At 39.3% G+C, this 26,053-nt stretch overlaps 1 protein-coding gene across 3 annotated transcripts in view; it reads right to left on the reverse strand.

Annotated features, from left to right (window-relative positions):
* The window catches only part of ALB (albumin), a 166,490-nt gene that overhangs the window by 51,618 nt on the left and 88,819 nt on the right, over positions 1–26,053 (reverse strand). Inside the window, exon 1 of one of the 3 annotated variants that reach the window (XM_058433978.1) lies at positions 73–375. The exons of the other annotated variants lie outside the window; for them this stretch is intronic. The gene's annotated coding sequence lies outside the window, so the exon portion shown is untranslated. Of the gene's footprint in view, positions 1–72; positions 376–26,053 lie in introns of those variants that run through there. 3 annotated transcript variants of the gene reach the window in all.

Here is a 26,053-nt window from a genome sequence, read left to right on the forward strand (position 1 = left end):
ATTAACTAAAAGTATTTCTTATGGGGAACAAAGTGATGGGCTGAAATAAAGGGATGGGCTCTGGCTAGTTACCTGCAGCAGGAACATGTCCTTAAGGTACAGATCGCTCATGCTATTGCTTGTGGTTCAGGAATGCCTTTAAGCAGTTTTCCACCCTGGGTGGGCCAGGTGTTCTTTGCCCTCATTCCGGTAAACCCACAACCTTTAACGTGGGTGTCATGGCCATCACAAACATGTCACAGTGCTGCAGAGATTTTCTTTATGGACAGTTTTGGGGCCTGTTTATGGCCAGATTTGAGGGCCTGTTCCCAACACATCCCCCTTTTTTGTTTTTCAAAGCAGTAAAAGCAAAGGCAGCTTTGTCATGGTGAGCTGCTTCTCCCAGGAGTCAGGATCTGCATCTGCAGACGATACAAAGACAACACAGATTAAAGGCATAATCATTATTTAAATCACAGAGCTTCCAAGTGTTTTATCCATTTTAATGGGTTACTAGCTGCTAATCTGTCTGCAGCTCCTTCAAGCACTCCAGTTCCTAGCATTAAGGTCAGGTGTGCCTGGGATGCTTTAAATATTTGTTCTTTTCATTTTGCAATATCCAAAGACAAGTTTGTAGAGTGTCCTTCTAGAGCCTTTTTTATTCTTTCCCAAATTTTGATCTTATTAAGACCTATTAATAGTTTCCACAAATCCTTATGTTTAGCTCCTACAGAGGGCCATATCATTTGAGGTTGAGGTGCCACTATACTGCCATGGTTCCAAATAGGAACTCTTGCCATATTTCTTATCATTTCTACCATCTGACCATTTTGTTCAGACCAGCTGAACATAGTGTGGCCATGGCACACAGACTGAGAGGTGCAATTCAAGCCAAACATCCCCTTAGGGGACCAATCAATAATTATTCCATAAGAATCATTGTGCAGCACCTCTGACTGTTCTGCAATGCAATCTTCCTAAACAAGGACATTCTTTTTTTTTGGCCAGGTTCAATTTTGTTTACAAACACGTTTTTGAGGGTGGTATGCCTTAATTATAGGAGCAGATTTATTATGGTAAATACTGAGATCAGAGGCTGGGCACAGTGGCTCATGCTTGTAATCCCAGCACTTTGGGAGGCTGAGGCGGGCGGATCACAAGGTCAGGAGATCGAGACCACGGTGAAACCCCATCTCTACTAAAAAAAATACAAAACATTAGCTGGGCGTGGTGGCGGGCGCCTGTAGTCCCAGCTACTCGGAGAGGCTGAGGCAGGAGAATGGAGTGAACCCAGGAGGTGGAGCTTGCAGTGATCCGAGATTGCGCCACTGCACTCCAGCCTGGGCGACAGAGCAAGACTCCGTCTCAAAAAAAAAAAAAAAAAAAATACTGAGATCAGAAAGCATGTGTAACTTTGTCATAGAGTGATTACATCCAGGTATCATTGCCAGCCAAGATTGACAAATGTGCCCAATAAGTGTAATTGTTTTCTGTGTCAGCCCTTGTTGAAGGAATACTCATGGAAATGATCACCGCTATCATAACTACCATTAAATTACTCATTGTGACTGGTTGTCCCACTTTCCTCAGGCTTTCTTCTGCCATCTGTGACAGCTTCTTGATCTGTCACCAGGTGGGTGGCTGTGTTTGACAGGTGTTGTTCATGACAGTTGGGGTCCTTCTCAGCATCAGTCTTGACATGGCTGCAACCGGGGAGTCATCAGGATCCTCCCAGAATCTCTCACTTGGCATCTGGCTTGTGATAAGGTTTCAGGTGTCTTGATGGTATCCAAATCAGCTGTTGATTTGGTGCTGGAGAGACACAAGCATAACCTCTACCCCAAGTTATTTTTACCTATTTCCCAATTTTTGTTATCAGAGCTCTCCACCAAACTAGTTGTTCTGCTTTTGTCTTTGCAGCTGGTTTCTGTAGATGCTGTTCAATTGCTGATAACATCTGGCCTTTAGGCAGGCTTAAACAATTTAAAGTTAATAATGCTAGATTCAATTGCATATGGGGTGTCCTGTAGTCCCTATTTCTCCCCCTTTTTTGTTTTTGTAACTGCTGTTTCAGGAAGGGATTCATTCTTTCCACTATGGCTTGTCCTTGAGAATGATATGGGATACCAGTAATGTGTTTAATATTCCACATAGAGAAAAATGTAGCTAGAACTTGGCTAGCATAGCCTGAGGCATTATCTGTTTTAATAGAAGCTGGAATGCCAATCACCACAAAACACTGCAGAAGGTGATGTTTAACACAGGCAGAAGACTCTCCTGATTGGCATGTAGCCCAAAGTGAGAAAAGGTGTCCACACACACGTACATAAGCTAGTATCCCAAACGAGGGAAAATGTGTAACATCCATTTGCCAAAGAGAATTAGGTTCCAATCCTCGAGGATTAACTCCTCCTGTAAAAGATGAGGAATGCACCATTCGGCAAGTTGGGCATTGCTGGATAATAGCTTTAGCTTCTTTCCAGGTAATGCTGTATCTGCATTTGAGACCAGAGGCATTAACATCGTTTGAATTGTGAAAGTGTCGAGCATTAGATATTGCATTAGCAAATAGGCAATCAGCCATTTGATTCCCTTCAGTTAAAGGCCCTGGAAGAGGTGTATAAGCCCTAATGTGAGTGATGTAAAAAGAGTGCATTCTACTCCTGACTGCTGTTTGAAATTGGGTAAATAAAATCATCAGTTGTTCATCTGTATGAAATCATAACTGAGCATTTTCAATTAATTGCATGGAATAAACCACATACAAAGAATCAGGAATCACATTAATAGGCATATTAAAAGCAGTCAATACCTCAATTACAGCTATAAGCTCCGCTTTTTGAGCTGAAGTATAGGGCATCTGGAAAACTTTACCTTTGGAGCCAGAATAAGAAACTTTACCATTACTAGACCCATCTGTGAAAACATTTTCAATACCTTCAATTGGTTTAAATTTAGTTATTTTAGGGAGAATTTAATTAGTTAATTTCAAAAATTGAAAGTCTTGTTTTAGGAAAATGGTTATCCAGAATACCCACAAAGTCAGCTAAATGGGCTTGCCAAGTAAGACTGTTTATAAAAGCTTGCTGTATTTGTGCCTTTGTGAGAGGGACAATAATTTTTCCAGGATCGTATCCATGTAATTTAACAATCCGAGTTCTCCCATTACCTATCACAGTAGCAATTTGATCCAAATAAGGAGTCCATGAATTAGTATGTGGAAGAAAAAGCCACTCTACAAGATCTTCCTCTTGAACAATAACACCAGTAGGTGAATGCTGAGTTGGAAAATTAGCAAATCTAGAGTCTTCTCTGGATCTATTCTATTTATTTGAGCTTTATGGACTTGCTTTTCAATCAGCTGTAACTCTTCCTCAGCTTTTTTGTTAATTGACGAGGGCTAGTGAGACTAGGATCTCCTCTAAGGATAGAAAACAGATTACTCATAGCATAGGCAGGAATGCCTAGAGAAGGTCATATCCAATTAATGTCCCCTAGTAATTTTTAAAAGTCATTTAACGTTTTCAATTGATCCCTATGTATGGTTACTTTCTGTGGCACATGGTAATGTCATTTACTAAGGTCCCCAAGTAGGAGTAAGGAGTAGTAGTCTGAATTTTTTCTGGAGCTATAATTAAACCAGCGTGAGAAATCAAATTTTGCAAGTGATCATAACATTGGAGTAATATTTCTCGAGTGGGGACAGCACAAAGTATATCATCCACATAATGAGTAATGTAACACTGTGAAAATTTTTTACAAGTAGGTTCAATTGCTTATCATACCTAAGTCTGGTAAATTGTTGCACTGCTTAACATGCCTTGTGGCAACACTTTCCGATGAAAATGCTTAGCAGGCTGCAGGTTGTTTACTGCAGGAATTGTAAGTGCAAACCATTCACAGTCTTGCTCAGCTAAGGGGATAGTAAAGAAACAGTCTTTTAAATCTATGACTATTAAGGGCCAATTTTTTGGAATCATAGCAGGAGAAGGCAATCCCAGCTGTAATGCTCCCACAGGTCGTATAACTGAATTAATGGCTCTAAGATCTGTTCACATTCTCCATTTACTGTATTTTTTTCTTAAATACAAAAACTGGAGAATTCCAAGGGGAAAATGTTGGAGCTATGTGTCTATTTTCTTCTTTTTTCTTTTTTTTTCTATTATACTTTAAGTTCTAGGGTACATGTGCACAATGTGCAGGCTTGTTACATATGTATACATGTGCCATGTTGGTGTGCTACATCCATTAACTCATCATTTACATTAGGTACATCTCTTAATACTTTCCCTCCCCCAACCCCACGACATGACCCAGTGTGTGATGTTCCCCTTCCTGTGTCCAAGTGTTCTCATTGTTCAATTCCCACCTATGAGTGAGAACATGTGGTGTTTGGTTTTTTGTTCTTGAGATAGTTTGCTGAGAATGATGGTTTCCAGCTTCATACATGTCCTGACAAAGGACATGAACTCATCCTTTTTATGGCTGCATAGTATTCCATGGTGTATATGTGCCACATTGTCTTAATCCAGTCTAACATTGATGGACTTTTGGGTTGGTTCCAAGTCTGCTATTGTGAATAGTGCTGCAATAAACATATGTGTGCATGTGTCTTTATAGCAGCATGATTTATAATCCTTTTGGTATATACTCAGTAATGGGATGGCTGGGTCAAATGGTATTTCTGGTTCTAGATCCTTGAGGAATCACCACACTGTCTTCCACAATGGTGGAACTAGTTTACAGTCCCACCAACAGTGTAAAAGTGTTCCTATTTCTCCACATCCTCTCCAGCACCTGTTGTTTCCTGACTTTTTAATGATTGCCATTCTAACTGGTGTGAGATGGTATCTCATTGTGGTTTTGATTTGCATTTCTCTGATGGCCACTGATGATGTGCATTTTTTCATGTGTTTTTTGGCTGCATAAATGTCTTCTTTTGAGAAATGTCTGTTCATATCCTTCGCCTATTTTTTGATGTTTTTTTTTTTTTCTTGTAAATTTGTTTGAGTTCTTTGTGCATTCTGGATATTAGCCATTTGTCAAATCAGTAGATTGCAAAAATTTTCTCCCATTATGTAGGTTGCCTGTTCACTCTGATGGTAGTTTCTTTTGCTGTGCAGAAGCTCTTTAGTTTAATTAGATCCCATTTGTCAATTTTGGCTTTTGTTGCCATTGCTTTTGGTGTTTTAGACATGAAGTCCTTGCCCATGCCTATATCCTGAATGGTATTGCCTAGGTTTTCTTCTATGGTTTTTATGGTTTTAGGTCTAACATTTAGGTCTTTAATCCATCTTGAATTAATTTTTGTATAAGGTGTAAAGAAGGGATCCAGTTTCAGCTTTCTACATATGGCTAGCCAGTTTTCACAGCATCATTTATTAAACAGGGAATCCTCTCCCCATTTATTGTTTTTGTCAGGTTTGTCAAAGATCAGATGGCTGTAGATGTGTAGTATTATTTCTGAGGGCTCTGTTCTGTTCCATTGATCTATATGTTTGTTTTGGTACCAGTACCATGCTGTTTTGGTTACTGTAGTCTTGTAGTATAGTTTGAAGTCAGGTAGTGTGATGCCTCCAGCTTTGTTCTTTTGGCTTAGCATTGTCTTGGTAATGCGGGCTCTTTTTTGGTTCCACATGAACTTTAAAGTATTTTTTTCCAATTCTGTGAAGAAAGTCTTTGGTAGCTTGATGGGGATGGCACTGAATCTATAAATTACTTTGGGCAGTATGGCCATTTTCACGATATTGATTCTTCCTACCCATGAGCATGGAATGTTCTCCCATTTGTTTGTGTCCTCTTTTATTTTGTTGAGCAGTGGTTTGTAGATCTCCTTGAAGAGGTCCTTCACATCCCTTGTAAGTTGGATTCCTAGGTATTCTATTCTCTTTGAAGCAATTGTGAATGGGAGTTCACTCATATTTGGCTCTCTGTTTGTCTGTTATTGGTGTATAAGAATGCTTGTGACTTTTGCACATTGATTTTGTATCCTGAGACTTTGCTGAAGTTGCTTATCAGCTTAAGGAGATTTTGGGCTGAGACAATGGAGTTTTCTAAATATACAATCATGTCATCTGCTAAGAGAGACAATTTGACTTCCTCTTTTCCTAATTGAATACACTTTATTTCTTTCTCCTGCCTGATTGCCCCGGCCAGAACTTCCAACACTATGTTGAATAGGAGTGGTGAGAGAGGGCATCCCTGTCTTGTGCCAGTTTTCAAAGGGAATGCTTCCAGTTTTTGCCCATTCAGTATGATATTGGCTCTGAGTTTGTCATAGATAGCTCTTATTATTTTGAGATATGTCCCATCAATACCTAATTTATTGAGAGTTTTCAGCATGAAGGGCTCCTGAATTTTGTCAAAGGCCTTTTCTGCATCTATTGAGATAATCATGTGGTTGTCGTCTTTGGTTCTGTTTATATGCTAGATTATATTTATTGATTTGTGTATGTTGAACCAACCTTGCATCCCAGGGATGACGCCCACTTGATCATGGTGGATAAGCTTTTTGATGTGCTGCTGGATTTGGTTTGCCAGTATTTATTGAGGATTTTTGTAGCAATGTTCATCAGGGATATTGGTCTAAAATTCCCTTTTTTTGCTGTGTTTCAGCCAGGCTTTGGTATCAGGATGATACTGGCCTCATAAAATGAGTTAGGGAGGATTCCCTCTTTTTCTATTGATTGGAATAGTTTCAGAAAGAATGGTACCAGTTCCTCCTTGTACCTCTGGTAGAATTTGGCTATGAATCCATCTGGACCTGGACTTTTTTTGGTTGGTAGGCTATTAATTATTGCCTCAATTTCAGAGCCTGTTATTGGTCTATTCAAGGATTCAACTTCTTCCTGGTTTAGTCTTGGGAGGGTGTATGTGTCCAGGAATTTATCCATTTCTTCTAGATTTTCTAGTTTATTTGCATAGAGGTGTTTATAGTATTCTCTGATGGTAGTTTGTATTTCTGTGGGATTGGTGGTGATATCCCCATTATCATTTTTTATTGCATCTATTTGATTCTTCTCTCTTTTCTTCTTTATTAGTCTTGCTAGTGATCTATCAATTTTGTTGATCTTTTCAAAAAACCAGCTCCTGGATTCATTGATTTTTTGAAAGGTTTTTTGTGTCTCTATCTCCTTCAGTTCCTCTCTGATCTCAGTTATTTCTTGCCTTCTGCTAGCTTTTGAATGTGTTTGCTCTTGCTTTTGTAGTTCTTTTAATTGTGATGTTAGGGTGTCAATTTTAGATCTTTCCTGCTTTCTCTTGTGGGCATTTAGTGCTATAAATTTCCCTCTACACACTGCTTTAAATGTGTCCCAGAGATTCTGGTATGTTGTGTCTTTGTTCTCATTGGTTTCAAAGAACATCTTTATTTCTGCCTTCATTTTGTTATGTACCCAGTAGTCATTCAGGAGCAGGTTGTTCAGTTTCCATGTAGTTGAGCAGTTTTGAGTGAGTTTCTTAATCCTGAGTTCTAGTTTGATTGCACTGTCATCTGAGAGACAGGTTGTTATAATATCTGTTATTTTATATTTGCTGAGGAGTGTTTTACTTCCAACTATGTGGTCAATTTTGGAATAAGTGCAATGTGGTGCTGAGAAGAATGTATGTTCTGTTGATTTGGGGTGGAGAGTTCTGTAGATGTCTATTAGGTCCGCTTGGTGAAGTGCTGAGTTCAATTCCTGGATATCCTTGTTAACTTTCTGCCTCATTGATCTGTCTAATTTTGACAGTGGGGTTTTAAAGTCTCCCATTATTATTGTGTGAGAGTCTAAGTCTCTTTGTAGATCTCTAAGGACTTGCTTTATGAATCTGGGTGTGCCTGTATTGGGTGCATATATATTTAAAATAGTTAGCTCTTCTTGTTGAATTGATCCCTTTACCATTATGTAATAGCTTTCTTTGTCTCTTTTGATCTTTGTTGGTTTAAAGTCTGTTTTATCAGAGACTCGGATTGCAACCCCTGCCTTTTTTTGTTTTCCATTTGCTTGGTAGATCTTCCTCCATCCCTTTATTTTGAGCCTATGTGTGTCTCTGCATGTGAGATGGGTTTCCTGAATACAGCACACTGATGGGTCTTGACTCTGTATTCAATTTGACAGTCTGTGTCTTTTAATTGGAGCATTTAGCCCATTTACATTTAAGGTTAATATTGTTATGTGTGAATCTGATCCTGTCATTATAATGTTAGCTGGTTATTTTGCTCATTAGTTGATACAGTTTCTTCCTAGAATCAATGGTCTTTACAATTTGTCATATTTCTGCAGTGGCTGTTACCAGTTGTTCCTTTCCATGTCTAGTGCTTCCTTCAGGAGCTCTTGTAGGGCAGGCCTGGTGGTGACAAAATCTCTCAGCATTTGCTTGTCTGTAAAGGATGTTATTTCTCCTTCACTTATGAAGCCTCGTTTGGCTGGATATGAAATTCTGGGTTTAAAATTCTTTTCTTTAAGAATGTTAAATATTGGCCCCCACTCTCTTCTGGCTTGTAGAGTTTCTCCTGAGAGATCAGCTGTTAGTCTGATGGGGTAACCTGACCTTTCTCTCTGGCTGCCCTTAAAATTTTTTCTTTCATTTCAACTTTGGTGAATCTGACAATTATGTGTCTTGGAGTTGCTCTTCTCGAGGAGTATCTTTGTGGCATGCTCTGTATTTCCTGAATTTGAATGTTTGCCTGCCTTGCTAGGTTGGGGAAGTTCTCCTGGATAATATCCTGCAGAATGTTTTCCAACTTGGTTCCATTCTCCCTGCCACTTTCAGGTACACCAATCAGACGTAGATTTGGTCTTTTCACATAGTCCCATATTTCTTGGACGCTTTGTTCATTTCTTTTTACTCTTTTTTCTCTAAACTTCTCTTCATACTTCATTTCATTCATTTGATCTTCAGTCACTGATACCCTTCTTCCAGTTGATCGAATCGGTTACTGAAGTTTGTGCATTCGTCTCATAGTTCTCATGCCATGGTTTTCAGCTCCATCAGGTTATTCTAGTTAGCCATTTGTCTAATCTTTTTTCAAGGTTTTTAGCTTCTTTGCATTGGGTTTGAACTTCCTCCTTTAGCTTGGAGAAGTTTGATTATCTGAAGCCTTCTTCTCTCGACTCATCAAAGTCATTCTCCGTCCAGCTTTGTTCCATTGCTGGTGAGGAGCTGTGTTCCTTTGGAGGGGCAGAGGCGCTCTGATTTTTAGAATTTTCAGCTTTTCTGCTCTGTTTTTTCCCCATCTTTGTGGTTTTATCTACCTTTGGTCTTTGGTGATGGTGATGTACACATGGGGTTTTGGTGTGGATGTCCTTTATTTTTGTTAGTTTTCCCTCTAACAGTCAGGATCCTCAGCTTCAGGTCTGTTGGAGTTTGCTGGAGGTCCACTCCAGACCCTGTTTGCCTGGGTATCAGCAGTGGAGGCTGCAGAACAGTGAATACTGCTGAACAGCAAATGTTGCTGCCTGATTGTTCCTCTGGAAGCTTCGTCTCAGAGGGGTACCCAGCCATGTGAGGTGTCAGTCTGCCCCTACTGGGGGATGCCTCCCAGTTAGGCTACTCGGGGGTCAGGGACCCACTTGAGGAGGCAGTCTATCTGTTCTCAGATCTCGAACTCCATGCTGGGAGAACCACTACTCTCTTCAAAGCTGTCATACAGGGACGTTTAAGTCTGCAGAGGTTTCTGCTGCCTTTTGTTTGGCTATGCCCTGCCCCCAGAGGTGGAGTCTACAGAGGCAGGCAGGCCTTCTTGAGCTGTGGTTGTTTCCACCCAGTTTGAGCTTCCTGGCTGCTTTGTTTACCTACTCAAGCCTCAGCAATGGTGGGTGCTCCTCCCCCAGCCACATTGCCTCCTTGCAGTTTGATCTCAGACTGCTGTGCTAGCAATGAGCAAGGCTCCATGGGCATGGGACCCTCCAAGCCAGGTGCAGGATATAATCTCCTGGTGTGCCATTTTCTAAGACCATTGGAAAAGTGCAGTATTAGGGTGGGAGTGACCCGATTTTCCAGGTGCCGTCTGTCACCCCTTTCCTTGGCTAGGAAAGGGAATTCCCTGACCCCTTGCACTTCCTGGGTGAGGTGATGCCTCGCCCTGCTTTGGCTCACACTTGGTGGGCTGCACCCACTGTCCTGCCCCCACTGTCAGACAAGCCCCAGTGAGCTGAACCTGGTACTTCAGTTGGAAATGCAGAAATCACACGTCTTCTGTGTCACTCACACTGGGAGCTGTAGCCTGGAGTTGTTCCTATTCAGCCATCTTGGAACCACCTATGTGTCTGTTTTCTATTTGTTCAGTAAGTAATTCCTCTAAAGCCTCCAGTTTCTCTTTACTTAGCAGCCATTGTTCTATCCAAATTGGCTTATCTGTTAACCATTTTAAAGGTATAAGTTCTGGAGGCTTAACTATGGCTGCCATCAAAAATGATATCCTAAACCTTGGCGAGAACTTTGTCTTTCCTCTTGAAGCAGTTCCTTCAAACTTTGTAAATTTTTCCTAGTCCCATACCAGGGACATACCCCATTTCATGCATCATATGTTGACTTTGAGGGCTATATAATTGTTCTGGAATTAGAACTTGTGCTCCCTATTGTAATAAATCTCTTCCCCATAAATCTATAGGTACAGAAGTTACAATTGGTTGAATAGTCCCAAGTTGTCCATTGGGCCCTTAACAATCCTAAATATAACTATTTTGATATACTTCAGGGGTTTTACAAGTCCAATTATGTTAAACTGAGCAGGTTGAATTGGCCCCGTGGACAGCCAGTGCTGTAGAGAAATGATTGAAATGTCTACTCGTATATCTACCAAACCTTTAAATTTCTTTCCCTGAATAGTTATTTCACAGGTAGGACATTTATCAGTAATTTGATTCACCCAATAAGCTGCTTTGCCTTGTTTATTTGTGCTTCCAAATCCTCCTGTTCATTTAATTTCACTTTTCCCCACTTCCACATACGGCATAATCAGGAGCTGTGCTATATGGTCTCCTGGCTCTGCTTTCCAGGGAACAGAAGTGGATATAACAATTTGAATTTCCCCATTGTAATCTGAATCAATGACTCCTGTTTGTACTTGTACCCCTTTTAAATTTAAACTAGACCTTCCTAGAACTAATCCTATCATCCCCACTGGTAAGGGTCCACAGACTCCTGTTGGGATCTTTTGTGGGGGTTCCCCAGGCAAAAGGCTGACAGCTTTTGTGCAGCATAAATCTACTGTGGCACTACTGGCTGTGACAGGGACAGACATTGTACAGGGATGAGGGAATGGTCTGAGCTGGAAATGCCCCAGTTTGGAATGGGGCCCGAAATCAGGTTCCCGTCTTTATCAAACTTAGAGTGACAATGACTAGCCCAATGTTTTCCTTTTTTACATTTTGGACATATTTCAGGCTCAGCAGTTTTCTTTTTTCCCTTATCTGGTGGCCTGACTCGCTGATTTTTTCTACATTTTTTTTTAGTATAACCGTGCTTCCCACAGTTAAAACAAGCTCCAGGAAATGGAGTATTTCCTTTACCCACTCTCAGTCCTGCCATTACCTTTAGCCTTATGCAGATTACCTCCAATACCATCACAGGCCTTGATATAATCAACTAAATGTGCTTTCCCTCTGATAGGTCACAGAGCAGCCTGGCAATTGGGATTAGCATTGTCGAAAGCTAATAACCACAACACTATATCCTCAGCAGCTGAATCTGCAATCACCTTTTTAAGAGACTCCTGTAACCAAGCTATAAAATCCGTGTATGGTTCTCTTGGTCCCTGTTTTACAGCACTAAAGGAAGGGTATTGTTCTCCACCTGAAGTGATTTTTTTACCCAAGCTCTAATGCACACTCCTCTAAGCTGTTCTGTGGCATCGTCCTGCATGATCACTTGTGCATCTAAACCAGCCCAGCCACCGACCCCTAAAAGTTGGTCTGCAGTTATATTAATTTGAGGTTGGGCCTGGGCATTGTGAACAGCCTGAATGGAAGCTTCATCTGCCCACCAAGTTTTAAATTGTAAGAAGTGAGGAGGAGTTAGACAAGCTCAAGTAAGAGCATCCTAGTCAGTAGGAATCATCAACTGGAAAGAGCAACATTCTTTAACAGTCCCATTACAAAAGGAGAACCTGGTCCATATTGACTAATAGCTTGTCTAAATTATTTGAGTAATTTAAAAGGAAAAGACTCAAATGTAGCTATAATATTTCCCTGTTGATCTGTGAGGTGTATTCTAACAGGGACCTGCCAAGCCTCTAAATCACCCTCTCTTGTAGCTTGCTGAATTCCTGCCTGAACAGAGCTAAGAGTGGTCACTCAAGGTGCTGCTTGAACAGTCACGAGGGCAACTACCTTGCACCCAGTGTCCTCCGGAAAAGAAAGATCTGGAGAGTCAAGACACTCTTGTTCTTCAAAATAATGAGGGGGCGCAGAAGAGTAGGGATGAACCTCTTCCTCCTTTGCCACTTTAGCTCTAGTTGGCAAACAAACCTGCTCTGTTACTTCTGTTACTTCGTTATACTTTCCTTCTTCTTCATCATCAGTGTGAAAAGGTTCCAAAGTGGAATGAACCAGAGCCCACACTAGTCCCATTGTTACCCTGATGCTTCCGAGCACCCCTTCTTACTCACCACAGGGATTGCTTAAGAGTACTCAGGTGTACTCCAGCTTAGTTCCACATTCTCCAACCATCACTCTGGTGACCCTTCGACCTGGGTTCGAGCCTCCACATTGGGCACCTCTTGCTGGGACCAGCTCAGTCATGGAGACCCTCACTCAGCAGCACTAGAGGAATTAAAGACACACACACAGAAATATAGAGGTGTGGAGTGGAAAATCAGGGGTCCTCATAGCCTTCAGAGCTGAGAGCCTCGAACAGAGATTTACCCACATATTTACTGACAGCAAACCAGTGATAAGCATTGTTTCTATAGATTGTAGATTAACTGAAAGTATTTCTTACAGGAAACAAAGGGATGGGCCAAAATTAAGGGATGGTTCTGGCTAGTTATCTGCAGCGGGAACATGTCCTTAAGGTGCAGATTGCTCATGCTATTGTTTGTGGTTCAGGAACATCTTTAAGCAGTTTTCCGCCCTGGGTGGGAAAGATGTTCCTTGCCCTCATTCTGGTAAGCCCACAACCTTCAGCGTGGGCACCATGGCCATTATGAACATGTCACAGTGCTGCAGAGATTTTCCTTATGGCCAGTTTTGGGGCCAGTTTATGGCCAGATTTGGGGGCCTGTTCCCAACATAACAGCAAATTCAAGGTTCAATGTGGGGTCAGGCATGGTGGCTCATGCCTATAATGCCTGCACTTTAGGAGGCCAAGGCAGGTGGATCACTTGAAGTCAGGAGTTTGAGACCAGCCTGACCAACATAGCAAAACCCAGTCTCTACTAAAAATACAAAAATTAGCAGGGCATAGCAGTGCACACCTATAAGGCCAGCTACTCAGGAGGCTGAGGCAGGAAAATCGCTTGAACCTGAGAGGTGGAGGTTGCAGTGAGCCAGGAGTGCACTACTCCACTCCAGCCTGGTGATGGAGTGAGACTCTGTCTCAAAAAAAAAAAAAAAGTTCATTGTGAATGAGATGTATAATAAAATGCTTCCTCTAAAATCTTACCTTCTACAGAGCTTATATTCTAAGACATTCACATAAAAACCATTTATTGAATATGGTTTTTGAATAGCACCTACGGCCAAGTGCTATTAATTAATTCAACAATTTGTTAAGTGCATATTGTGTGCCAGGTGCTACTCAGTGTGCAGAGATAGGCACTCCAGACACAAAGATTAAAGAATATCAAAACACAGGAGGGGAAAGGGCACTCTAGGAAGGCATCTAGATTTAAATTTTATATTACTATTTACTAGCTGTCTGATATTGGATACATTTCCTAACCATTTTCAGCTCCAGTTGTCTTATCTGTAAAAGGGGATCATAAATGTATTCCTTATACTATAGGACTTTCTGAAGATTGTTCTGGTCATTATATGGAGAGTGGATAGTAAGGAGGCAACACAGGAAGGAAGAAGGGAGAGTTAGGGAGCTATTACAATGGTACTGGGAGAGTCTAGGGTCATGACAGGAGTGGTGGGAAATCAGCAATCAGGATATATTTGGGAATTAGAACCAATATGATCTAACAGGTGGTGGTTAATTTGATGTGGCATATGAAGGAAAGAGCGGAATCAAGGATAACTACTAGTGTTTTGGCTGAAGCAACTGCATCAATGATGGAGTCATTTGATTGGAATGGTAAGACCGGAGATTTCTAGGAGAAAATTGGGTTCTACTTTGTATATGTTATATCTGAGTTGCCTATTAGACATCCAAGTAGACTCCAAATAGGCATTTGAACATATAGATTTAAACCCAAGGGAGAATCTGGAGCTAAAGGCCTAAATACAAGAAACAGCAATGTATTGATCGGTATTATACCATGAGATAAAATTAATTGATTAGATGGAGAAAGTAGAGAGAACAAAGACGACTAAGGACTGGGCTCTGGATAACACCAATAATCCAAGCTCTGGTATAAGGGAAGAGTCAGCAAGGGAAACAGAAGAGTAGTGAAGTCAGAGGAAAACTAGGAGCATGTGGTGTCCTATTTAAAAAATTGAGGATAAACGAATAATTTATAATCTCAAATTTTCCTGAAAGTTTGAGGAAAATAAGTCCTCAGATTTAACCATTGGTTTGATTAGATGGGGGTCACTGTTGGCTTTGACAATAGTAGTTTCAGTGGAGTAATACATGTATCAGCCTGACTGAAGTATTGAGGAGAGAATGGGAAAGAAGAGGAAGTGGAGGTGAGTAGAGACAGCTCTTTTTTGTGGTGGTGCACACCTGCAGTCCCAGCTATTAAAGAAGCTAAGGCAGGAGAATTGCTTGAGGCCAAGAATCTGAGACCAGCCTGGGTAACACAGCAAGACCCCCTGCTCTACATGAATAAATAAATAAATAAATAAATAAATAAATAAATAAATAAATAAGGCAGCTCTTTTTATAAATTTTGCTATAAAGGGAAACAGAGAAAGAGGTCTTGGGCCAAGTGAGTACTTTCGAAGATGGTGGTGATATCTATATTCTGATGGAAATAATCAAAAAAGCAAAGCAAAAATTGATGATGCAGGAGGAAGGGGCTCAATGAAGGAGGAAAATCTTGACTAGGCTAGAGGATATGGGATCCCACATACAAACTGAAAAACAGAGTTTAAACAGAAACCAGTACAGTTCAATCATTTAAGGAGAGAAAGCAGATTGCAGAAATAAGGGCAGGGAGCTGGTAATTTGTGGGTTGGAAAGATGAGGAAGTCCTCTTCTGTTCATTTCTATATCCTGAGTAAAGTAAGAATCACAGCTTAGAGCGATGGGAAAGGGAGAGATATCCTGATTTCTAGATACTTTTTCTCCCTGGGGGTCTGGGTCACTTCATGATCGTGTGACCTGTGTAACAGCAGAGGGCTCTGCACCCAGAACGGGCCCATGCTTGGTTTAGAGCTCTGCTGTTTCTGGCTTCAAGTTCTTAATCACTTTTGAACAAGGAGATTCCATATTTTGATTTTGTACTGGGATGAACAAATTATGCAGCTACTCCTGCTATAAGCTTTTGAATCTTTGTCATCAGCATACTAGAATTTCATCAAGTACCTTGCTATGGGTCTTTTTCAATCATTGCACAGAATCCAAAATTTGTCTTTTTCAAAGAGTAATTAATGTCCTTCCACACTAAGAAACTTTCTTGAACTCCTTCATTGGTAATTTCATCCTTTTCTTTTTATCTTTCTGCAAATCCTATATTCTGGATATTAAAGCTCTTGTACAAATTCTCTAGTTTTCTTAAAATTTTCCTCCCATTACCCTCCTATTTTCTACATCTTTGTATTTTTGTTCTACTTCCTGGCCAATTTCCTTATCTTCCAACTCAAATTCTGTCAAATTTTTTCTTCTGTCATATTTTTGTTTTATTTTTTATTTCTTAGGTAACCATTCATGTTTCTAAAGCGTCCTGTTTTTGATTCATAGATTCTGTGATATTTAAGATTAACTGTAAATTTTTGTTTTTGTTTTGCTTTCTTTTGCTACTAGCATTTTCTGTTTCTTTCGAATTTTGTTTCTATGTTGTTTTTTCTCCATCTCCGGCATAAAAGACTCCTCTCTAATGTCTAGTGATCCTTGGTTTTGCATACATACTTAAAAAGAAGACAGCAAATGTTATTTGAAAAATTTGTAAGCTGTGTGAAACTTACTGACTGTGGGCTTTGCTGCAGGATGAGTAGAATTCAGATATTTTGTTTTTTACAGAGTTTCACTGGTTTACTCAAAAAGTAAGTTTCCCTAATTGGCTGCTTAGATATATATAAGTCTGGTAGCCAATGTTCTGGAGATCAGTGGAGAAAAGGGAACTGACATCTCACTATTTAAAATACTGACTTTATTTATTTTCCCTGTTTTCAATATGGCGACTCATTTTTCTTCCTCCTGAGTCGAGAGATTTTTCTGGTTCAACAACTTTATTGAATAAATCTTGTTTCCTGCTGTAGTAAGGGAAGGGTCATCACCTAGAGTCACAGAATTGAAGGAAGATCTGAAGAGCTAACTGCTCTTTTATTATCACTTAATCCTTCAGTTATCCCTATCATCTTTCATATTCACCTATAAAGTTACCAGTTTCTCCCAGTTCTGATGACATACTAAATTTCACGGCATATATGAGTTGAATTTTTATTGGAGTCTATATTAGTTTGCTAGGGCTGCCATAATAAGATACCAAAAACTGGATGGCTTAAAACAAATGAAATTTATTCTCACAGCTCTGGAGGCCAGAAGTCCAAAATCAACATGTCAGCAGGACCATGCTCTCTTTGAAGGCTCTAGTGCAGGATCTGTTCCAGGCCTCTCTCCTGGCTTCTGGTAGCCTCAGACATTTCCTGGCTTGTAGATGCTTCATTCCAGTCCTCCATTTTCACATGGTGTTCTCGCTGTGTTTCTTCACATCATCTTCTCTTGGTGCTTGTCTGTCTCTGTATCCAAATTTCTTCCTTTATGAAGACATCAGTTATATTGGATTAAGGCCCACCTAATGACTTCATGTTAACATGACTAAATCTGCAAAGATTCTTGTTCTAAATCAGGTCACGTTCTGAGGTAGCAGAGGTTAGGACCACAACACATCATCTTTTAGGGGACACAATTCAACCTATAACAGCCTCTCCCTCCCCGACTTCTCTTAGATTTCAACTTTCTCTAGTCTGTTAAATCTGTTAGGTCTTTTCTATATTTCTAGATTTGAAAATGTTGTTGAATATTTCTTCCATGTTGTGACTTCCTTTCTAGTTCTCTTTGTCTTTATATGTTTATTATGCAAAAGATAAATATGTATGCTCAATATGCTACACTTAATTTCCAGAATACTTTAAAACTTAAATCATATTACATTAATGCCCAGCTCAACCATCCAATGTTTTCCCATGACACTGAGAATAAAATCCTAAATCTCTATCATCACCCACAAGGATCAGCCCCAGCCTAACTCTCTGAAGGCATCTCCTAACTCCCTGCCTTCACATGCCCCACTCCAGCCACATGGCCTTCTTGCTATTCTTTAAAATTGCCAAGCATGTTCCCACCTCAAGTCCTTTGGATTTGCTAGTTTCTCCTCCTTCAAATATGCCTGAGGCTTACTCCCTCACAGTATTCAGGTTTCTATTCAAAAGGCTCTCATGGAGAAATAAACTTGCTTGACCATTGTCTTGGTTTGGTTTCTTCCAAAACCAACTCTAAAACCAGAATTGGGTAGAAAGAGTCTATTTGGAAGGCAATCCCTGAAAGCAGAGAAAGGAAATAGGAAGATGAGGCAAGGAAGAGAAGCCAATTAAGAGTGTGCTGATGGGTGGGTCACTACTGTGGGCACCTGAGACTTCACACCACTGGAGACACTTAAGAACTATCACCAACTCCATCTCTCACTAGTTGAAGAGATTGCTTCTGGGAACATTAGTTCCCAGTCTGCCCATGTGTTGTCAGAGCTGATACTTGAGGCAGAGAACATAATAGGCTCCCAATGAACATTTGTTGAATGAATAAATGGAATGTGTAGAACTTTCTGGAGATACCAGGTAGAATAAGTATAAAAAAGACATCCAGAAAAAGATGTTAAAGCTTATTGATTTTTAAAAACTATCTACTTAGTAATTGAAATTAATGGTAAAAAAAACAGACAAAGAAAAACAAGCTGGGCACAGTGGCTCACATCTGTAATCCAACAAGTTTAGGAGGTTGAGGAAAGAAGATTGCTTGAGGCCAGGAGTTCAAAACCAGTCCTGGCAACATAGCCAGACCCTATATCTACAAAAAAATTAGAAGGTTAGTTGGGCATGGTGGCATGCACCTGTAACCCCAGCTACACAGGAGACTGAGGCAGGAGGATTGCCTGAGCCCAGGAGTTGAGGCTGCAGTGAGCTATGATCACACCACTGCACTCCGGCCTGGGCAACAGAGTGAGACCATTTTTTTAATGGAAAAAAAAAGAGAGAAAAAAAGATAGAAGATAGTACTATAGAATGCTTCTGTTTGTTTTCGGTTTTTAAAAATATATTTATGTATAATATTATTTATGGTACGAATCCTCTGTCACAAAGACTTCAAAATACAGTAGCTTAAATAAGATTCAAACGTATTTTCCTCTAATGTTACATCCAGATACAAGCAGTCTGAGACTGATAGGGCAGCTATCCTTGACATGATAATACCTATCTCTAGATTCAAAATAGCTGTTCCACTCTCCCCACCCGCTAGCTAATGAAAAGAGGTGAAAATTCTAGAGGAAAAAAAAATAGGCCCGTTCCTTGTTTTGATTTTTTGAGACGGAGTCTGGTTCTGTCGCCTAGACTGGAGTGCAGTGGCACGAACTTGGCTCACTGCAACCTCCACTTCCCAGGTTCAAGGGATTCTCCTGCCTCAGCTTCGTGAATGGCTGGGACTACAGGCACGCACCACCATGCCCAGCTAATCTGTGTATTTTTTGTAGAGATAGGGTTTCACCACGTTGGCCAGGATGGTCCTGATCTTGACCTCATGATCTGCCCTCCTCGGCCTCCCAAAGTGCTGAGATTACAGGTGTGAGCCACCATGCCCAGCCAGGGCCTTTCCTTTTAAAGAAATAACCCAGAAAAGGCACACATAATTTTTACCAATCCCATTGAGTAGAACATAGTCACATAGCCAAACCTAGATCCAAGGGAGCCTAGAAATGCAATCGTTCACTAGATGTGCCTAGATAAAACTAGAGAGTCGATGCTTAAAGGAAGAATGGAGAATGGTGATTGGTGGGTAAGTAACAGTCTCTCTCACACATAAATATACTTGAACATAAACAATTTTGGAAGAATAAGAATTTCTGGGAAGTTAGAATGAACTCCCAGAGGTCTGGATTAGAGAATGGCTTACCTATTTGGTAAATCATTTCGTATTATTCGGAATAATTGCTGAGTATGTATATGCTACAGTTGGATGTTTTCTCCCCCAAAACTTATGTTGAAATGTGGTCTCCTGTGTTGGAGGTGAGGCCTGATGAGAGATGTTTGGGTCAGGAGGGCAGATCACTTATGAATGCCTTGATGCCATTCTTGAAGTAATGAGTAAGTTCTTGCTCTGTTAGTTCCCAAGAGTTGGTTGTTTAAAACAGCTTGGCACTTCCCCACCCCTTGCTTTCTCTCTCACCATGTGGTCTCTCCCCTTCACCTTCTTCCATGAATGGTAGCAGCCTGAGGTTTTCACCAGATGCCCAATCTTACAGCTAGCAGAGTCGTGAACCAAATAAACCTTTTTGCTTTATATATCACCCAGCCTCAGATTTTCCTTTACAGCAACACAAATGCATTGACAGAATATTACTTTAGTGGCATTAAAAATTTACTCTCACCACTGTCAGATGCATGATAAAAGATTAGCTTTTTGTTTACCATAACTGGTCACACATTCTCTCCCCACTGAGTAGCAGGAAAAGGGATAAAATTTTAATTTTTGAATTATGGTATTTTTATCTCTCAGACTCTCAAAAGAGTGTGAAAATTCTGTCTTTTTTGTTTTATTGTGTTTAAATGTCTACTCTCAAGTCACTCCCACCTCTAGAAACTTTTGCTGAGTGGCATGAAGCTGCATGGATGGCAAGGGCTCATGTGCTGTCATGGCACTGTGGAAAGTGGTAGGTCTGCACTAGTGCTTGTCTTAAGATGTGTACTGCTCCTGAAGTGTGGTTGGTAAGGACCCATGTCAGACAATTTACTGTCTGTCACAGATTTTGGAGAAGAATGTTCAGGAGTGTGAAAGACACCCTGTCTCTGCACATTCACATTGCTCCACCTATTTATTCTGTTGGGGCTGCCCCATACAGGTCTCCCTGCAAAGTGGTTAACACTCAGCACACCAAAGGAACGGGGCAAACATCCCTCTGCCCTCAACATCCGCTCACCAGAATAAATGTTCCCATGCCCTCAACTGATTTAGCACTTCTTTCCCCCAGGATTTCAGCATGAAGAGAAGCAGTCAAGACATGTGTATCTCATTGCTTTCTTAGTCTCTCCCCTTATCATTCTCCTGGGGACAGAACAGGCAGATTCAGGCTTTCCTCTTTCTTCCAATCCCTCTTTTCCCCTAGAATAGCAAACTTCATGACCTAGCCATCATCCTTAGAGGCAGTACCATTTCAAAGCTGGGAAAAAATGCAACAACCTAAGTTCCCAGACCTGGTTCTTGGTATGTTAATGGGAGCTACACAATTTGGAAATTCTTTTTCTTTCTCCACTAAGACTAGATTTCAAGATTATTTTAAGAAATCCTTTTTGATAGTTGGGAGTGGCACCACTGTATTTTTTTTTTTTTTTGCTTTTTATTTAAAATTTGCAAAACTACACAATATTAAAGAAAAATTTTTAAATATGCATCATACAGAGACATATAATTGTTTCATCTATAACTCATCTTTTTCTGCTGGACTTTTTAAAAAATAATTTCTACTTCTATTTTAGATTCAGGGGTACATGTGCAGTTTTGTTACATGAGTATATTGCATGATGCTGAGGTTTAGAGTATGATTAATCCCATGACTCAGCTTGTGAGCATGGTACCCATAGGTAGTTTTTCAGCCCCTTGCTCTTTTCTCTTATTCCCCCCTCTAGTAGTCTCCAGTGTCTATTGTTGCCATCTTTATGTCCATGAGTATCCAGTGTTTAGCTCCTACTTACAAGTGAGAGTATATACTATTTGGTTTTCTGCTCCTACATTAATTCACTTAGGATAGTGGTCTCCAGCTGTATCCATGTTTCTGCAAAGGACATAATTTTGTCCTTTTCCATGGCTGCGTAGTATTCCATGGTGTATATGTACATTTTCTTTATCCAGTCCACCATTGACGGACACCTAGGTTGATTCTATCTCTTTGCTATTGTTAATAGTGCTGTGATGAACACATGAATACATGTGTCTTTTTGGTAGAATAATTTGCTTTTCTTTGAGAATACACCCAGTAATGAGATTGCTGGGTCAAATGGTAGTTCAATTTCTAGTTCTATCAGAAATAGCCAAATTGTTTTCCACAGTGGCTGAACTGATCGACATTCCCACCAACAGTGTATAAACATTCCCTTTTCTCTGCAGTCTCACCAGCATCTGTTATTTTTTGACTTTTTAATAATAGCTATTTTGACTGCTGTGAGATGGTATTTCATTGTGGTTTTGATTTGCATGTCTCTGGTGATTAGTGATGTTGAGCATTTTTTCATACATTTGTTGGACACTTGCATGTCTTCTTTTGAGAAGTGTCTGTTCATGTCTTCTTTTGCTTGTTGAATTAAGTTACTTCTAGATTCTGGGTATTAGACCCTTTGTTGGATGCATAGTTTGTGAATGTTTTGTCCCATTCTGTAGGTCCCAGCTACTTGGGAGTTTGAGGCAAGAGGATTGCTTAAGCCCAGAAGTTGGAGCTTCAGTGAACTATGATCAGCCACTGCATTCCAGCCTAGGTGACAGAGTGAGACCCTGTCTTTAAAATATATACATAGATAACATTTAAAGATCCATGATTTTCATTGTTAAATGCTTTGCATTAAAAAAACGCTTTTTTCATTTGTAAAAGTAAATATTATCTTATAATTATTTTCTTACTTTAGTTCAATAACTGAAAAGTCTTTCACAGTTAAAACTGTCCTTATTTAGTGACAGATTTATAATTGACTCACATTTTTATTATTTTTAAAAGTATTTCAAAATTTAACTTTTTCTTTTGAATTTTCTATTTGAAAATACAGTGCTTATGTTATCATAGTAAGTAAAGAATCAGAATATATTCACTGTATATATAATTATATTTTTTAAAAATAGATATAATGGGGTGTGGGTAGAAACTAGAAGAAAAAACATTGTAATGTGATAACATTTGTAAAATTGAACCAAAAATTTTCCCCCTTGAAGTTACCAGACAGTCTATAATATAGCTATAGCAATCCTATAGAGAAATAGTGTTTTTAAAACAGACAAAAATAGATCCTATAGATTTTCTTAATGTAATTTTCTGATCTTTTTCTTCCATCTGGTGGTCTCAAATTACAAATTATTTCCAATGTTTACTCAGTTACACAACTGTATACCAAGAGTTCCAGATGGCTTTTCACAACAAAGTTAAAGAAATGTTGTTTCTGCTAAACACATTTTGTGAAGGATTTCAAAAGACAAATGATGCAAATACATTTTGACAGAGACCTAACACTTGGGAATATGTAAATCTTTATTCCTCTCTGGAGTATGTGGGAATGCTCTGTAACACTATTTAAATGATGAGAAAACAATGTTGGTTATACAAAGGCAGTTTGGTAGGGAATAAGAGAACTTGAATTCTAATCTCTTCTGCTCTAAGTTGCTCTGTAATTTGAACAGTTTCTTAACCTATCTGAGCCTGTTATCAGATGTAAAACCTGAAGAGCATCAGTTTCTCTCTCACATCACATTGCTGTTAGGCAAAGTTAAAGACTGTATTAATTAATGTTATTTTAACATTATTGGTTTGGAATCAGTAGCTAACCATCCAAAGAGAACTAGAATGTTAATTTGAAAAATGTCTTATTAGCAGCAATATTAAAATGACCTAATTCAGTTGCACAAGCTTAATGGAAATTAGAATTGGAGAGAAAAGCAGCAAGTTTAAAAAGAAAGTAATAAAAAGAAGAAAATAAGTTGAAAAATACCACAGACTATTCAAAAGAAAGGCTCAGAGTTATTCAGAAATATTAGCTTTAATTAACCATAAAATATATATACTAATTATCTATTAGGAAATTGTGCAGTGCAATAGGCTTGTCCAGATAATGTCTACCCCGTCTAAGGATCTGCAACCGAATTTTCTAAAATTCATGTATTCAAATAACTAATCTTTTGTAAAATAGTAATAATAATGCCACGGGTTTTTTGTTGTTCTTTTTTGTTTGTTTGTTTTGTTTTGAGACGGGGCTTCACTCTTGTTGCCCAGGCTGGAGTGCAATGGCACAATCTCGCCTCACTGCAACCTCTGCCTCCCAGGTTCAAGTGATTCCCCTGCCTCAGCATCCCGAGTAGCTGGGATTACAGGCGCACACCACCACCCCCAGCTAATTTTTTGTAGTTTTAGTAGAGACAGGGTTTCGCCATATTGGTCAGGCAGGTCTCAAACTCCTGACCTCAGGTGATCTGCCCACCTCGGCCTCCCAAAGTGCTGGGATTACAGGCGTGAGCCACTGCGTCTAGCCCACAGTTATTTTTTAAGTATTACTTAAAGTCTTATAAAAAGTGTTGCTATTGTAATCAGATTGAGAATGTGTTTTTGGAGGCTAAACAGGCATCTAGCATATTGCTGTCATTCTTTTACTAAGACAATATCATTAACAGTGGCTTAAGTTGATATGGTCTGCTATCTTTTTCTACTCATACATAAACATGCAGCCTTTTGTTCATGGATGCCCGTTCTGTTAGCCTGTTGTAAGATCCCAATTTATGTTCGTGGAACTGAATTGAGCTAACTATACAGATCTTTGACTACCACTTAGTACAGAGGCTTGTGCATAGAAAGCTATCCAGTTTAAATACGGGCCAAAAGTCCTGCAGAATTGCTGCTGCTTCTTGCAGACAATTATTTAAACATCAAATGCATTTTAAATGGTGTGTAATTTATAAGGCAAGAAATTTATAAGTAATACAATTTCTATAAAAGAGATAGAAAATAGCACTGTAAAAAATTTTTTTCTTCTACTTGTAGGAATCAGCAATGTCTCAAAGTGAGTATAACCCACACAGTTACTATTGGGGAAAAAAATTCCAATTCTTAGGTACTTTAGAAAGAAATTAAAGGTGAAGATATTATATATCTAAAGAGAGTGTTTTGCATTACCTTTGTGCACCATTAAGCAACCCAAATTATTTTTGTCAACCAGTCAACATTTCAACCATATCTGGCTTCTTGGTGTTTATCCAAATGTTTGTTTTTTTACATCATGTTGACTCCACAGCCACAGTAATTTTTAAACACTCGGTTCCTCTACCTTTGGACTTCAGGGCACTAATATATGGCAGGCATTTCAACAATGTTTTATATGACAGAAAAAGTATCCCACAGTGGTTTAATATGGAAAATTATAATAAACAGCTAGCATTTACTGAGCACTTATCTTGTGCCAGGCACTAGCTTTCACATGTATTATTTTATTTTACCCTCAGAGCAAAACAGAAAATTGAGCATTGGAGAGGTTAGGTAACTTATCCAAGGCCATAGGCTTAGTTAATAAATAAGCCAGGACTCAAACCCAGATTTAACTTAATCACTTATCTCTCAACATTCAACATCCTGTTATTGCAAGAGCAGTTCACTAAACCTTACAACAAATTCAGTGTTTCAAGAATGGTACATGCTGACAAAGACATGGATACCATAGCTTCTTCAGTCTTCTATAGATAACCATTATTTTATCTGTGTTCAGAGCTATAACTGAAAAAGTGGGAGAAGGAGGAGAAAGAAGGGGAGGAGAAAAGCAAAAACAAGAACAAAATGAACAAGAACAGGAAGCAAGAAAGAAAAAAATAATTTAATATTTTTCCCTTGGAAAATAAAAGCTAAATTCCAAGAATATATCATTTGGATCATATTGGTTAGTTCTTAGGTTACTGTCTCTCTGATCTAAACTCATCCTTCTTTTCTTTATTTTGTAAAGTTGGGACAGAAACTTTGAGAATTGCATTTCCCCTTTGTCAGTTAATTCTTGTTAAAATCTGCCAAAGACAGCTGCAGAAGAAGATAATAAAGCAGGAGGAAGACCAATATATTTTAGAAAGAAATAATATGGATAACAGCAGCAGTAGATAAACTGGGAAAAAAAGAGGCAACAGAGAAATTCATTAAACAAAATAAATCTTTAAAAATATTAATAAAATTTGAAAACTTCTGGCACAATTGATCACAAAAAAAAGAGAAACCACAAAAAAATTGAACTGAATGAAAGGAATAGAGAAGTAGAGCTACAACAGAAATGAAGAAAGAATACTGAGGGTATCTGCCTCAAGGAATGGCAGATGATTTAGCTCTTAAGAATACTCTAACTCCCAATGGAAAATGGAATAGAGAGAAAGTAGAAATGTGGGATTATTGGAACATATAATAAAGAAAACTTCCAACATACACAAAATAGATTAGCATAATGAATCTTGAAAGAAGTCGGAACTTAAACATTGGAGGAGAGAACACTACCATAGCTGCTGGTATTTCTGGGATGGCAAAATAAGGCTAGTTCTGGGAATATATAAAGAAAGTGGAAATTGGAACCAAATGCTTCTTCAACATAAAAAGCCATTGCTAGGGTGAAGCTGACACAAACAGCCAGCTAATAGAAAGGAGCAAACAAAACTGGAAAATATTCAAAATACATAATGCATAGTGATAATGCAAGTGTGTGTCAAATGTGCCCTCATACACTGTTTATGGTAATATTAATAGTATACAATCTTTCTGAAGGCAATGTGGCAATATGTTTCAAAACCATAAAAATGTACACACTGTTTCATAAGGTGATCCGCATTTGGTAGTTTGTTT

Source organism: Hylobates moloch, unplaced genomic scaffold (assembly GCF_009828535.3).
Source record: "Hylobates moloch isolate HMO894 unplaced genomic scaffold, HMol_V3 SCAFFOLD_2, whole genome shotgun sequence".
NCBI classification, from domain to species: Eukaryota; Metazoa; Chordata; class Mammalia; order Primates; family Hylobatidae; genus Hylobates; species Hylobates moloch.